General features: G+C 39.7%; 1 non-coding gene across 1 annotated transcript; it reads right to left on the bottom strand.

The window, feature by feature from the left end:
* Positions 1–14,492: 14,492 nt before the first annotated feature.
* Positions 14,493–14,599, bottom strand: LOC141815716 (small nucleolar RNA R71). The gene has a single exon (XR_012600588.1). It is a non-coding gene; the product is annotated as a small nucleolar RNA R71 (small nucleolar RNA).
* Positions 14,600–14,831: the final 232 nt, after the last annotated feature.

The following is a 14,831-nucleotide window of genomic DNA, read 5'->3' as shown; positions in this document are numbered from 1 at the left end:
AGAAGGGATAATTTTTTTACTTGATTCATAGCTACAAGCTATTACTCCAAGGCCCACGATCGTTTGACTGTTTATGTTGGACAATCCATTATTAAACTTCTTTCTCACGGAGAGGAATTTTATCGATCACAAAAAGATAGATACAATAAAACAATTATCGTTCTTTTAAAGTAAATGCACAAAGTAATTGATTACCGAACCGAAGTTGAAGATGTAGACTTGTGGTGCGGAACTCCGACGTTACAACGACTTCTAAAATGATCCTTTGCGCACAAACAACCATTAGGTTGCTCTGAATTGATGTACTGAGGGCTCTCCATTGAAGTTCTTTTATAGGACTATTCGGGCACCTGGAAGCCTTTCCAGGCGTCTCCACGCTGTCCGCCGATCCACCATCGGCGCTGCTGGCTCGGCACTTTTAGGCGCTTGTATTCCCTTTCCGGGCACCTATGTTGACGTGGAGGTTCTGGATGAACTTTGATCATCGTTGCTGATGTGCCTTCCGCAAGTATACGGAATGTCGTCAAGTAATAAAAAGATATCGAACACATAGGTTCTAGACTCTAGTGAAGCGAAATGGTTGAGGATTGTGTGTTTGTGGTAGAGAGAGAGATTGACTTGGGGATTTATGGGTGAGATGGATAAGTCTAGGATTTCGGTTTCACATCAATGCTAGGTGACATCCCTAATTCATGTTTGTTCCCTTACTCTCAATATCTACCACCTTGTAGGGATTCTAACCAAGATACCAACTCAACCTCGTCAAGCTTTGTTGGCATTTGACCTTGAAGTCCTATGTGGTGGCCCTCTAGTAAAGGTGACGCCAGAAAGTCCGATTAAAGGTTCACCTTCTGTCACAAGACACTCTGGTCATACGATCCAACGCCATACCCTCTGTCACCGAGTACCCTATTAAGGACCTTGTCCTAGTGGCCACCAACCATTAGATATCCCTTATGGAAGTTTATCACCATGTAAGGATCACTTCGGAAAGTCCGATTAAAGGTTCACCTTCTGTCACAAGGTACCCCGGTCATACGATCCTAGGATCTCCCTACACAGTAATCTACCCCTCATAATCATGCATATGCGCTCATACAAACATTTCATCAAACACGTTCAAGGCACACAATACATGAAACAAGTGTAAACACTTCATTGAATAGGGAAAAATGACATAAACTAGTTCATACATCACCATCATTACATAGATGTTTATCCTAGCTCCTAAACTCAAAGATCTACTCCATTACAAGAAGGTTACAACAAGAACACAAGAAAAACATCATCTACAAGAAAGGGAAAGACTTATCTTTGAAGCGTGGGCATCCGTTGAAGATCTTCTCGCTCCGGTGTAGGATGGATCGGTGGAGATGAAGGGTTTAGGGCCTCCCCAAGAGTGGGGAGGCACCTTCGCCAAGCCAAGACCTAGGGTTTGGAGAATGTCCCAAGATGACCCAAGATTGGGTTTGTTTTCCACTTTTATACTCTCCCAAAACTGCCCAGATTTTTCTTGGTTTACAAGGCTCCGCCTCAATGAGTTTTTCACCCAATAAACCTAGTTTTCTTGAATTGGACCCTGAACCAAAGTTGTAGAGCATCAAATTATCTTCAATTTGGTGGGTGGACCGACCCATAACTCTATCTGATTCAAAAGTTATGTTGGTTCGAAGTTTGGTCTACAGTTTGGGCAGAGCACCCAGCAAGGCCGTGGTTAAGAGGCACGGCCGTGCCATTTAGCATGGCCTAGAGAAGTCATCTTTCGATACACCCTGAAGCAAAGTTGTAGATCTTGAAGTTCTCTACATTTCAGTACATAGTATGGCCTGTGGGTCCATCTGAGCTGAAAGTTATGTCCGTTTTACTTTAAGTCTGTAGAATTGTCCAAAAGGGAGACACACCCATAATTTTCCGTCACACGGCTGTGGCTTATAGGCACGGCCTGGGACAGGCTCGAGTCAGGAAAATAGGCACGGCCGTGCCTAATAGACACGACCTTCACCTGGGGCGTCTCTGGATAATTGGCACGGTCGTGCTTGTGGGGCACGACCATGCTCTGGCTGGATGCTGGAGCGAAGGCACGGTCGTGCCTGTTTGGCACGGCCCCTGGCAGTTGGTCCTCTGGTGGAAAGCACGGTCGTGCCTGGTGGTCACGGTCGTGTGTTGGTTCTGCCTGTGAAGAAGCACGACCATGCCCTGGGGGGCACAATCCCTAGAGAAATGAGACACGGTCGTGCTTGGGAGGTACGACCTTGTCTTGCCTTGTCTTCAATTGTTTCTTCGTCTCGCCTTTTTCACTCCTCTACTTCATTTCTTCGTGTTTGCTACATAAGAGACTCACCCGTGACAGCGAGCACGACCAGTGTGAGCCTCTTCTCTCCACTTCTTGCTCCACCATAAATAATGCATCGTTTTGGTTCTAAATTGCATCCTGTCAATCAAAATATACAAAGAGCAGATCTCCGAGGAAAAGAGTAAAAATAATTAATAATAAATGAATAAGGTGCAATAAAGTAGATCATATGCAATGAATTACAAATAGATGAGCGTTAAACAATGTTAAAAAACTATATATGACATACGCTCATCAGCTGCGTTTATCCGAATCCGAGCGCTTGGAACCAATTCGGGCACCTAGAAGTTGAGGTGTCACAACCACTGGGACAATGCCACCTCACTACTTCACTGGTCGGTTCCGCTGACGTCCGATCGCCTGGATCAACAATCCGAGCACCTGGATTCCGGATAAAGTCGTCCGGAATCACAGTTCCCACCCCTCTATTCCTGCATTACAAGTTTGTGCAAAAACCAAAATAGCAGAAAAGGAGTAATAATTTCGAACTGTTAAGTGGTCTTAACTTCGAATTTCCAATGAAATCCTGAGTTAGATCGACACCTACTGTTCCACACCGAGAACACGCTCTTACCCACTCCACTCAGGAGAATTTATCTATTTGCCAACAAGTCCTCCAGACTTGTTGGACTTCTCGCTTAGCCTTGATCTTCGACCCCCAAGATTTTCTACTAGGCAACTGGTCCGCCTGACCACCTAGATTTCCACCGCGCATTTGGTCCAACTGACTTACCTGGATTTCTGCCATGCATCTGGTCCTCCTGACCTGTCTGGACTTGCACCTAGTGCACTTGATCCTGTTAAGACTTCAACCTGATCCTCCAGACCAGGACTTTCCTTTACCTAAATTCCACACTAGGACTTACTGTGCCAAGCCTCAACTAGGACTTACTTTTCCTAGTCTCAACTAGGACTTTCCTGTGCTCCCTGCACACTTAGATAAACATATCAGTACACACCACACACTTAACTTGAACCTCGTGCCATCATCAAAACCAAGGTTCGATATGTTAGGTTCAAAAGAATGCATGTATCTCCACAATAGCATGATATTGTCCACTTTGGGCCTAAGCCCTCATGGCTTTGCTCTTGGGCTTTCCCCAAAAGGCCTCATGCCAATGGAGATACTTTCCATCCTTTTAACCCCATGATCTTTTCCATGTGCTTTAGATGTGGGACTATGTTTGCACCCTTGCAACCCAACAATCCCCCCCTCAAAACAAAGGACCACAGGCCCCCCTGAATCCTCGACCCACCATGACTTTTTCACCTAGCCGCAACTAGGACTTTTTGCCCCTCGGTCCACCCGACCTACTAGGACTTTCACCTAGCCGCAACTAGGATTTTTGATTATGACAACCTAAGTTTTAAGTTAAGAAAAAAATTTATGACAGATAAAAGTTTAACTCATGCTTGAAAAATAAAAGTTCCTGCATGTAATGTGCAATAGCATAACCTATCTCCCCTGCTTTCAGGACTTCCCTTGAATTTATACTTGTTAAAAACAAACAAGATTTTGAAAAAGCTTTTTGTTCTCTCCCCTGAAATAATAAGCTTTGAATTAATAATTTTGAACTTTTCAAAAAGGATATTTGAATTTTGAAAACACAAGTTCAAAATCATAGTTAATTTTAACAATATTTTTGAATTTTTTGAAAAAAATCATAAAAAAAATTTGAACTTATAAATTTTAAACTTGAAGTGCCCTACCTGTTTTCCCAATCGCGACTTCCGGTTCCTCCTCATCGCGTCGACGCAGCTGCTCGCGTTGTCTCCGCTGAAGTCGGGGCAGGGAAGATCCAACTCCGGTGCCAAATCAGAGCTGAGGAAGCCGACGATCTGGAGCTTGCTCTGTTGGAGATCGGTCCTCGCCGGAAGGGAGCGCTGATCGGGCGTGGAGGCAGCCACAATCGGCAGCGAACCGAAGAGGGAAAAGGCCGATCGGTAAGTTTGAGTTGAGGTTTCTCCTATCTTAGGGTTCCAGAGCTTAGATCCATGTTTTGTTTAGGTTCACCGGGCTTGGATTTGAATCAGGAGCTTGATTGGGTTGTTGATCGGCTGTGAGATTCGTTGTTTGGTGTCCGGCCGCAATCAAGAAGAAGAACAGTGAGTAACACTTGATCTAGGGTTCATTGGTTGGTTTTCTGGAATTGGATTTCTTTGTTTTCCTTGGGATCTTGATTGCTATCCATTTCACAGCCGTTGAAGTGAATTGATCCAGCTGACTTTGTTTGGTTCCAGCCGCAAGGAAGAAGAAAGGAATCGAAGGCGTTCTAGGGCAAAGGAACTAGATCATGAGGTAGGCCTTTGATTCTAATCTGTTGTTGTTAGTAGTTTTGGATTCCTTGGAGTTCTTTGGATCATGCCTATTCTGGTTCCACAGTTCACGGTGGAGTACTGATCCGATTAAGGAAATTGGGTGGGTGTCGGGTGATTTACAGCAGCAAAGGAAGAGGAGAACTGAAGTTGATTAAGGTAATCATCTTATTAATTCTAGATTGTTTGCCGTGAATAGCAATGGATGTGATAGGGTTATTTAGCTACTGTTGATATTGGAAATTGGTTGTTGATGATGATATTAGATGATTGATGTTGAGTTTAGGGAGTAATTGGTTAATTAGGTTTATTAAACTGATTAAGATAGTAATTAATGATTAAGCCTTAGTTTGATCATTAATTATTTGGTATGGGAGTAATAATCCATTAAATTGATGTATCAAATGATACGAGAGGAATTTGATAAAGGAGATTAGTGAGATTATATAGAAGAATTTAATTACTGTAAATTTATTACAGTATCATCGTAGTAAGTATTGTATGATTGTCCTATTGCAGGACATTGACTTGACTGGTGCCATTACACGGAGTATTATATTTTCTGGGAGTTCTAGTTGTCTACGAGCATCTGATCAGGTGAGTACCCTGTACTTGGTCACTACAGGTTCTTCTATTCCAGTGCATGTATTATTTTTATCTTGTGATCCTGTTGATACCCCTGTTGGTTGTGATAATATCTAGTGGATACATTTGATCATCTTTGCTTGATACCTGCTTTTGACCTTATGATTCACTTGGGACCCTAATGATGAAATGGAAATTAAAAGAATTTTTAAGAAAAAATATGGTGATCACATCTTCCATGTCCTTAATCATGAAAAAATAAGGGGAAACCCCCCAGCATGGGGAAGGTTCGGATCTGTCAGTTTTGGGAAACTGAAGAAAGTAGAAGGAGGAGTCACCAAAATAAGCTTAATCAAGTTTATAATTCTGATGACTTATTTGTGACGTATGCGGGCGACTCAATCAATATTGATGAGCATACACACAGATTGGTAATTTTTCAACTACTTTAATTTTAATTTATTTCAACTTATTTTATTATTTCTAACAATTATTTTGAGGCTAAGGAAATGGAGTGAGAGCTATTTTTTATAGATACTTTTACTCGTACATTTCAAAAGAAAGATAAGAGTTGGAGCGGGGACAGAGCAAAAGCAATTAAGGTTGAAATATGTATCTAAATATTTTTATGTGTTTAATTTCTCAAATATTACAACATATTAATATTTCTTTTGAGAATACAAGATAAATATGATGAGCTCGAGCTAGTACAGTGAATTTCAAGTGCTAGCTTTGAAAATGATGGATCTGAGCCCTCAATTAGAAATTATCTGAGTCTATGACTAGAGGCCAGTGGGGGATCCAAAGGTGGTGGAAGAATATTGGATATGAGTTCTTTGAGCAGAACACATAGAATTGCTGGTACATCTTCTACCAACTCGCCAGCCGTCACGACATAGATCCATAATTTGACTGAGGAGGTTAGCCACTTAAAAGGCTTATTAATGCAACGAGATCAAAAAATGAGATAAAGAGATCAGGAAATTAATGAATTGCGAAGACAACAAAACCTGATCATACAACATCTTCTGTTGCATTCCGCTCCTCGTGATGACGACGACGACGACGACGATAATGGTGGTGGTTCCTCATGAGTTTTTTTTTGTGTATGAAATTTTTTACAATCAGTATTTTTAATATTTATCATTTTATTAGATTTTAAGTTACTAATTTATAGATTTTTTAGTAATACTGTTAATTTCTTTTTAAACAGGATTTGTGAAAAAAATTCAAAAGAAGAGGTAAGTCTTTAAATATTTAGTTTATAAGTTTTAGTTTTAATTTTAAGAATGATACTTTCTCTTTTTCTTGTTTTCTTATGCAGGACTAGAAAAGATATTGACGAAGAAGGAAGCAAAGTCTCCAAAGAGTAAAAACGAGCACGATGATTCTATTGTATCTTTTCATCGTTCTTAGACCTATTTACATTACTTATATTGGATGGATATAGATTTATGACTGGATGTACTGGTTTGAATTTCATCATGTTGATATAGATGTTGGTTTGAATTTATAGATATGTGTAAATGTCTATTGTGGATCTTTATATGGATTGATTTGGATTTCATCATTTGGATCTTTGTATAAATATTGATATGGATGTTGATATTGATATGGATTATTGTATAAATGTTTATTGTGGATGTTGATATTGATATGGATGTTGACAGGTTATATGTAAAATTTGAATAAATTCGATTGGATCAATATTTCATTGTATCTACGGGATAATCAATGAATAAGCAGAATAGGAAAAAAATTGATTTTGTGACGAATTTTGCGACGAAAATGTGTTTCATTGTAAATTAGCGACAAATTCTGCAACGAAAATAATTTCATCGCAAATCTATCATAACTTACTGTTTATCGATATTTTACAATGAAAACGGTGTTTCGTCATAAAATTCATCGTCGATTGACGATGAATTTGGCAACGAAAAATGTTTTTCATTGCTAAAATTTACGACGAAACTTAAAATTTTCGTCTTAAAATTTAGCGATGACTTTATAGCAATGAATTTTTTTCATCGCAAAATTTGTCGCAAATCTTTTGCGATAAATTTTTTTTTAAATTCGTTGCAAAATTCATTTTTCTTGTAATGTATATTTTTCTTAAAATAGGTTCATCTCTTCTCCGACAGTGTTTAAAGTTTCGAATGGGCGTTTGTTTCACAAGATACACAACTCTAGCATATTGATAGTTAAGCATTAAGGTGTCACGTCCCGAGAGACGGTTGTCCGAAAAATTTCGACAACATCTCCCCTGTAACAATGACAATTTCCATGAATACATATATACAAGGCCGACACGGCCGCTCAACAACACAATAAGGCCTACACGACCACAATACATACATTACAGATGCATAACAAATAATGAACTCTAAGCATAAGGTCCACACGGCCACACACTAATAAACTAACACACGTACAAAAACCAGAACGAGTAAACAACAAATCCATACAAGATAATAAAAGCTTCACAGCAAAATATAACTAGATCCAAAACACAACAAGCACATAAATCTGATCTCAAATACTCACTAACTATACAAGTCCACAAGTAAAATCCACAAACCAAATACAACCAGAAATCATACAACCAAACCATAAAGTCTCGTGCTGTGAGATGGAAGCAGCCTGACAGATCTCCAAGCTCCAAGTAAAGCTCTCTATTTGCTACTTGGGGAAGAATAAGGGAAACTCCAGGGTCTGGGTAGTGAGTATACAATACTCAGTGAGATACAGAATAGAAGTGCACAACATGTATATATATATATATATATATATATATATATATATATATATATATATATATATATATCAACAGAGATAACAAATGGTATATAGTCTCTACAAATGATACATAAGGAAAAAGGTCAATTCTATTTAACAGGTAAGGGGAATCATGGTAATAGGAATCATAGTAATAGGAATCATGTGAATTCAACAATGCATGTCATGTTATATAATGCAACAGTCATATATCAAACAATTACAATAGTCACACACAAAGATGTTGTAAACAACAATGTAGTAAAATAATCTACCAATAAATGCATGCACATATGCAACACACATTACAAATAACATGCATGGTCACTATCTGCACTCGCCATCCCTAGACACCCACACAGGCCAAACAGGACAACTATACACCCTCCATAACAATCCACTACATGTGAGTGGGGAGCAAAAAAATATCACAGGGGAGTTATCTCACGGCCTGGTCACTGTCTGCACTCAACATTCCCAAACACCCACACTGTGTAGTGAACTGGGGTGCGGTGCACGACAAGAAACATCCGCTCCTACAACAAACCAACTACACACGAGGGGGAGGGGCAGTATTCCAAGAGGGCCAATTCTGGTAGCACCCACACAGGTAGTGATATAATGATCGCACCCACACAGGTAGTGCGTCGCACCCACACATGCAGTGCGATAATGCTCTTACTATACTACTATCAACAATGGTCTTAGTGAAAGCCAACAATAATATGCTATGATGTTATGATGCTCAGCTTAACTAATAATGACTACAACTACTCAAATATCAGCAACATAGAATCAGGATACATCATCAAAGGTTTATGATACATAATCGAGACTATATTGTCAACGAATAGATCAATCAAAGGTCAACCAGCATGTATCAAGCAACGAGTAACACCAGGTATCAACTAGGTAAATAACATAGGTAACAGGAATAGCAATAGGATAGTATTAGATTATATCAAAGGTCAACTGGCAAGTATCAAGCAACAAGTGAAACAAGAGTATCAACAAGGTAATAACACGAGTAGCAACAGAATAGGTAAATAATGATAGATCATACACTAGAAATAATAGATCAACAATATAGGTCAATAACAAGAACCCACAATAAGGTATCTTAGATCAACAATAAGATCAAGGTATCAACTGTAAGTATCAAGAAATAGGTATCAAGTATCAGGCATCCAATAGAACTAGGGTCAAAGTATCAGATTAAGTTTCAAGTCTAAGTATCAACAACTAATAATAATAACTGTGCACTATAAAAGAATACTGTACTGACCAAGTATAGGGTACTCGCCTGATGTACCGCACGTTGAATAAGAATCCTCACAAAATAATCCTCCGTATAACAAGATCACAAATCACAGTCCTACAAATGACAAAACACAACACCACTAAATATGATATTATATTAATTTCCATCAAAGAAAACCTTAGTCGATTCTAAGATTAATCTAACCCAATCCTAATTAATCCAACTCAACGAAATCCATTCTCTTATTGGTTTCCAAACAGAAGCCCAACAAGAATCAATCCTAAAACAGATCACTATCTTCAATCAGATCTAACCCAATCAACAAGATCTGTGCCAATGGTCACATCTGGATCCAAGCTAACCCTAATTAAATCCAACCCATCCAATTAACTCATGCTAGTTAAACATGAGTTAATCTCATTCCAATTGATCTCCAACCGAATCTAAACCAACTGATCAAGTCAAATTGATACAAGTTAGTTTAAACTCAAGTTAAGGATCAAATACAATTCCACAACCAAACCTGACTTATAACATCCACCGACATAACACAATCTAATTCCACCCAATTCCCACTCATGCTAATCAAGCCCAACCAAACCATATTAGATTTCAACATTTCAAGGATCTAAGAATAGATTCATAAAATCCAAACTGAAACTCTAAATCCAACAACAACAATTCTTCCACAATCCATTTAATCCTCAATCGAACAAACCCTAATCAAACTAATCACCATATCAATTACAACAACCCTAATTCCAATAAAACAGTATCTCTAATCAATTCTAACAGGGTAAGTAACGATCTACCAAACAACAAAATAAACCAACCTACAAGAACTAGCTTCCAAAGAGTTTACCTTAGATCCAAGGCCCTAGAAACCCTAGCTCAGCTCTGGTGCTTCTTTGGTTAAGGCCGCCGATCATCCCCTGATTTGTCGATCTGCACCAACCTCACCCGATCAATCCAAAATTTGAACAACACCATTCTCAATTGAATCGAGATCTTGCAACAGAATCAATCACGGTAGCAGACCTAGCCGGATGCAAGACAGGGAACTCACCTCAGATTCATGCCCTAGGACAAGCTTCGATTCCTTTTCCCTCGCGGTTGTCACATCCCCGCACTGCTGGTGATGGCTGGGTTTCAACAGAGGCAGTGGAGGTGGCATCGGTGGCTGGTAGTAGGGCACGAATTCGTGTCCGAAGGGAGGTGACGGAGGTGCCATCATAGGATGTTGCATCACCATCGTCGGGGCCGAGTATCACACGGCCGCCCAAGCCTGTGAACGAGGTGGCGGTGTTCACCTCGGTTCTATACCACCCGCAAGTTGCATCGTCGTTGACGTTGTGCTTAAGTCCCACGAGCGAGGCGAAGCCGCAATGGGAGGAAGAAGAACGCGTCGGAGCTACCACGGATGTAGAGAGCGCCTGTGCGAGCCCTGCTGCTCGCGCACGCCTTTGCCGCCACGAAACGCATCTAACGAAATCCAAGAGACACGGAGATCTAGCAGAGGGGAAGAGCCAGCCGCCAAGGTCCAGTGATGACGTCGACTTCTGATCTAGGGTTTGGGAGATGGAAGAGAGGGGCGACCATTAAATCGATTATTGTAGCGAACCAGGTTTAATCTTGATTCGCTTGGTTCACTAACCAAACAACATCCGATTTAATCCAAACTAATTTTGTTCGATTTGTCTTCCCAAGATGAATTTTCTCATCACTTCCGTTTTATCAAAACCTCTTCTAGCACAAACCAAACCAAGTTGGTTCAATTTAGTTCAAACCAAATTGTTTGGTTCACTAACCAAACAATCTCTGATTTGACCCAAATCAATTTCATTTACTTCATCTTTGCAAGATGAGTTCCATTCTCCACCACTAATGAAATTTCTGGTATCTTACATAAGGCAAAGCTATCAAGTAGGGAAGTAGAGTTGTCGAGCTGAGAGGCCAAGCTACTAAGCTAGAAGGCTGAGTTGTCAAGCAAGGAGGTAGAGCTGCCGAACTATCGAGTTGGGTGGGTAAGTTGTCGAGCAGGGAAATAGAGTTGTCAAACTATCTAACTAGGAGGTGAAGCTACCAAACTACAAAGCTAGGAGGTAGAGTTGTTGAGCAAGGAGAGAGAGCTACCAAATTGTTAAGCAGGGAAGTAGAACTGTCAAATTGTCCAATTGGGATCCAGAGCTGCTGAGCAAGAAAGCAAAACTACCAAGCAGGGAGATAGAGTTGTCAAACTGTGAGTAGGGGATAGAACAATGTAGTAGGCAGGTCAAGTTGCCTAGTAGGAATGCCAAGTAAGAGCTTTGTAGAGCATAGTCAAGACTGTGTTTAATATTTTTTTATAAAAAAATAAACTCCTTCCCTCTCTAACAATGCTTAAAGTTTCGAATGGGCATTTTGTTTCACAAGCTTTGTAGAGCATTGTTCATGACAAATCGAACAATATTCGAATGCTATCATCTCAAGGCAAAGGTGAAGTGTAGTGAAAAAAATGGATGATTGGATTATTTGATGTCTAGTGTCTAAGGAAGAACCCTTCTTTTATAGGCTCAGAACTTTAACATGCATTAACCCTATCAATTAATCTACTCAACCATTATTTGCTTTTATGGTTGACTCAAAATTCCATCCATTTTGATTCGGCTATTAATGTATCAATTTTAATTTTGGGGTAAATAGAAAAAATAATCTTGAGTAGTAAAACACATTGATTGTCCAACATTCAATGTGTATAAATCATGCTAGTATATAAGTCAACTAGGGTTATTATAATCTAAATCTTAAATTTGCACTCTTTGCATATGAACAAGCAAGAGAACCACTCATTCATATATAAAGATTTATAATATTTACAGTTGTAATTCAATACATACCGTCACATTACCTAAAATTATCAATTTGAAACTAAACTTATATGAAAACTGGAGTCAATTTTCTATTTATTTATTTTTTTCACTTTCCCAATGATGTGCGTAGGGTATATATGTATTTTTTTTATGCTTTTATTGCACATCTTTCTGTATTTCATGGCATTATCCTATGTTTATCACATTTTTTATCTATGCATTAGGCGTATTTTCTCCATTTCCTAGTTCAGAGGTCTGCTCTTGTATTTATGTATTTGTAGGACGGAATTGGAGCAAAAGAAGGTGAAACAGAGATTAAACGAAGACAAGGCAAGACAGGGTCGTGCCTCACCATCCGAGCCACACCAGCCAGCAGTCGTGCCCACCAGGCACGGCCGTGCTTCATTCAGAACATCTGCTGCTGAGGGTCGTGCCTTCTAGGCACAGCCGTGCCCCTACCAGAGTCGTGACTAAGCTTGGGGTCGTGCCTACTAAGCACGACCGTGTCTCAAATTTCAACCTGATCCAGCTTGAGGTCGTGCCTAAAGGCACGACCGTGCCACATTTCCAAAAGAGTCAGGGCACGGTTGTGCCTGTTTTCCCGATCACCATCTGCTCTTGGTCATGCCTATCAGGCACGGCCGTGTGACAGAACACAGGGCATGTGTCTCCTGGGTCGTGCCATGAGGCACGATCGTGTGGCGTAGGGCTGACAGCAGGGACATATAAATACCCCTCTTATTTGCCCTAAAAAGGGGGGAGTCCTTGGAGGTGATTGAGAGCCACCGTAGCCGCCATCCGGAGCGAGATTCAGCGATTCCATCCATCCATTCGGGACTACTCCGCCATATCCATCCACCGTCGACGAGGAGATTGCAAGACCAAGAAGACCATACTCATTGATAAGTCTTATTTCCTTTTTCTATCTCAGATTTAGGATTAAGATGTATTTTTTTCATTCTTCTTCATGTTGTATCCCCTCCATCATGGAGTAGAACCTTAGATTCTAGGATGTAGGAGGAATCGAGGTGTATATGGATGATTGTATCTATGGATTTGTAATTTACCATGTTCTATGATATGTTTATGCATTGCTTTGTGGATTTGTGCCTTGTACTTATTTGATGATATGTTTGTGAATGGTATGATTCCATATGGATGAGGGTGAGTTGTAGTTTAACAAAAATCTTAGGATCGTATGACCGGGGTGCCTTGTGACAGAAGGTGAACCTTTAACCGGACTTTCTAAGGAGATTCTTAGACTACAATGAATCTTTATGAGAGATAGCTAACGGTTATTGATTGCTAGGAAGAGGTCCTTAATTGGGTACTCAATGACAGAGGGTAGGACACTAGTAGTATTGCTGGAGTGCCCGGTGACAGCGGGAGAGCTATAGAACCAGGCTATCTGGGTGTCATCTCAAACTAGTAATCGTAATATTAGAGGATTAATGATTTAATTCTGACGAAATCTGATGAGGTCTAATTGGATATTTTGGTTAGAATCTCTGCAATTGTGTAATCATTGAGGAATGGTAAGGAGTCCATGATCAATCAACCATAATCTCGAGGAATCCAAAGTCCTAGGATCGTTTTTCCAATCCTGTCACTTAGTTGATTTCTCTTCGATCGAGGTCTAGGAGCTTGATTTCACTCTCACTTCCCCCATCACAATCCAAATTACGTGAACTCTCAACTCTTCTTGTGTTAGTTTAGTGATTGATTCCACGGTCCCTGTGGTTCGATATCTTTTTATTACTTGATGACGATCGTATACTTGTGGACCTATCAAGTTTTTGACGTCGTTGTCGGGGACTGTGCATAATTTTTCACTAAGCTTTTACATTAAGAGTCTTTTCCCATTTATACATTTGCTTCCATATAATTCTTTCAATTCTTTTATTATTATACATTCTTACAGAATTGCATAATAAGAGGCCTAATCAACTTTTCTTGACTCTATAGGAAGGAAATTGAGAAGATGGATTATATACCACTAAAGAGTTACTCCTCACCAATCTCAGGAAGATCATTGGATCCCATCGTGCTTCCGCAAATCTCTGCTTTAAGTTTTGAGATAAATCCAGGCCTTATAGCGAAAATTCAAGAGGTTCAATTTAAGGGAATTGAAGCAGAAAATCCTTATACTCACCTCATGGAGTTCCACAGATACTGTAACCCAGTGAGATATGAAGGAGTTCAATCTGAGTTTATCTGGTTATTGATGTTCCTTTCAGTCTCTGTAACTCGGCTAAGGATTGGATGTACTCATTACCACCTCAAAGCATCAAATCATGGGATCAATTAGAACGAACATTTCATAAATAAGTTCTTCCCACCAAGAAAAGCAATGATTTTGAGAAACCAGATTCTGAATTTTCAACAGATAGAAAGAGAATCTCTATGTGATGCTTGGGACAGATATAGAAACATGCTTCAGCAGTGCCCACATCATGGAATAGAGGAGTGGTTGATATTGCACACATTTTATGTTGGGCTTTCTTTTGAAAATAAGAGCATGCTAGATTCAGCCGCCGGTGGATCACTATTGAATCAGAATAAAACAGACGCATATGAGATAATCAATCTAATTGTGTCAAATATTAAAGATTGGGCTATTGACAATAAGAAGGAACTTTCAGAAAATACTTTTGAAATAAAATCTTTTGGTGTTCAAGAGGAAAGAGAAGAA

This window comes from Curcuma longa, chromosome 21 (genome assembly GCF_044706935.1).
Source record: "Curcuma longa cultivar G26 ecotype Majalengka, Jawa Barat chromosome 21, ITB_CL_G26_1.1, whole genome shotgun sequence".
Taxonomy (NCBI): domain Eukaryota; kingdom Viridiplantae; phylum Streptophyta; class Magnoliopsida; order Zingiberales; family Zingiberaceae; genus Curcuma; species Curcuma longa.
Note: the sequence above shows the minus strand (reverse complement) of the source record. Positions and strands in the feature narration are given on the sequence as shown.